Raw genomic sequence first — 1,104 nt, forward strand, 5'->3', positions numbered from 1 at the left:
AAAAAAGAACTGATAACAAGAAGGTCTGGCTGTATAGCACAGGAAACTATATTCAATATCCTGTGATAAATCATAATGGAAAAGAATATGAAAAAGTATATATATGTAAAACTGAAGAATTGATGCTTTTGAACTGTGGTGTTGGAGAAGACTCTTGAGAGTCCCTTGGACTGCAAGGAGGTCCAACCAGTCCATTCTGAAGGAGATCAACCCTGGGGTTTCTTTGGAAGGAATGATGGTAAAGCTGAAACTCCAGTACTTTGGCCACCTCATGCGAAGAGTTGACTCATTGGAAAAGACTCTGATGCTGGGAGGGATTGGGGGCAGGAGGAGAAGGGGACGACAGAGGATGAGATGGCTGGATGGCATCACTGACTCGATGGACGTGAGTCTGAGTGAACTCCAGGAGTTGGAGATGGACAGGGAGGCCTGGCGTGCTGCGATTCATGGGGTCGCAAAGAGTCGGACACGACTGAGTGACTGAACTGAACTGATGTAAAACTGAATCACTTTGCTCTATAGCAGAAATTAATGCAATATTATAAATCAAATATAATTTGTATAATTTTATACAACAAAATTTAAAAAAGAAAAAAATTCTACTTCATTCATGAAGCCTCCAACCAGAAATGTTTCTTTTTCCTCACAACTCTTAAAACTCTTTAAAACTATCTGTAATGCACCCATGGCACTTATTACATCCCACAGGCCACACATCCTATTCAAAGGGCAACATTTCAGGGTTGCTTTTACTTTATTTAATCCTGAAGTACCAAGTAAACCTGATAAGGATGCAAGTTGGTGGACACAGCTCCTATTGATGACTGTGCATCTGAAGCCCAGTGGCGTTGGCCCACCTTGAGTGAGATGACCCGAGACTGGAGGATCATAGAACTATACCTTCCATAACCCTAGGCTCTTTATCCTTCAGAAACAACTCATTCTATTCATAAAGCAATGATTTAGCTACTCTTTGAGCCAGATCACCCAGGTTTCATGTCCGTGTTCCAAGCCTTGAAGCTTGTGCTTTGCCTGCATTTGGGGCACACCCCTTTCATCTGCATCCATTCACATCCACTTAGAGGCTTTTCTTGGGCAAGCCTA

The sequence above is a fragment of the Oryx dammah genome, unplaced genomic scaffold, assembly GCF_014754425.2.
Source record: "Oryx dammah isolate SB20612 unplaced genomic scaffold, SCBI_Odam_1.1 HiC_scaffold_18, whole genome shotgun sequence".
Lineage (NCBI taxonomy): Eukaryota > Metazoa > Chordata > Mammalia > Artiodactyla > Bovidae > Oryx > Oryx dammah.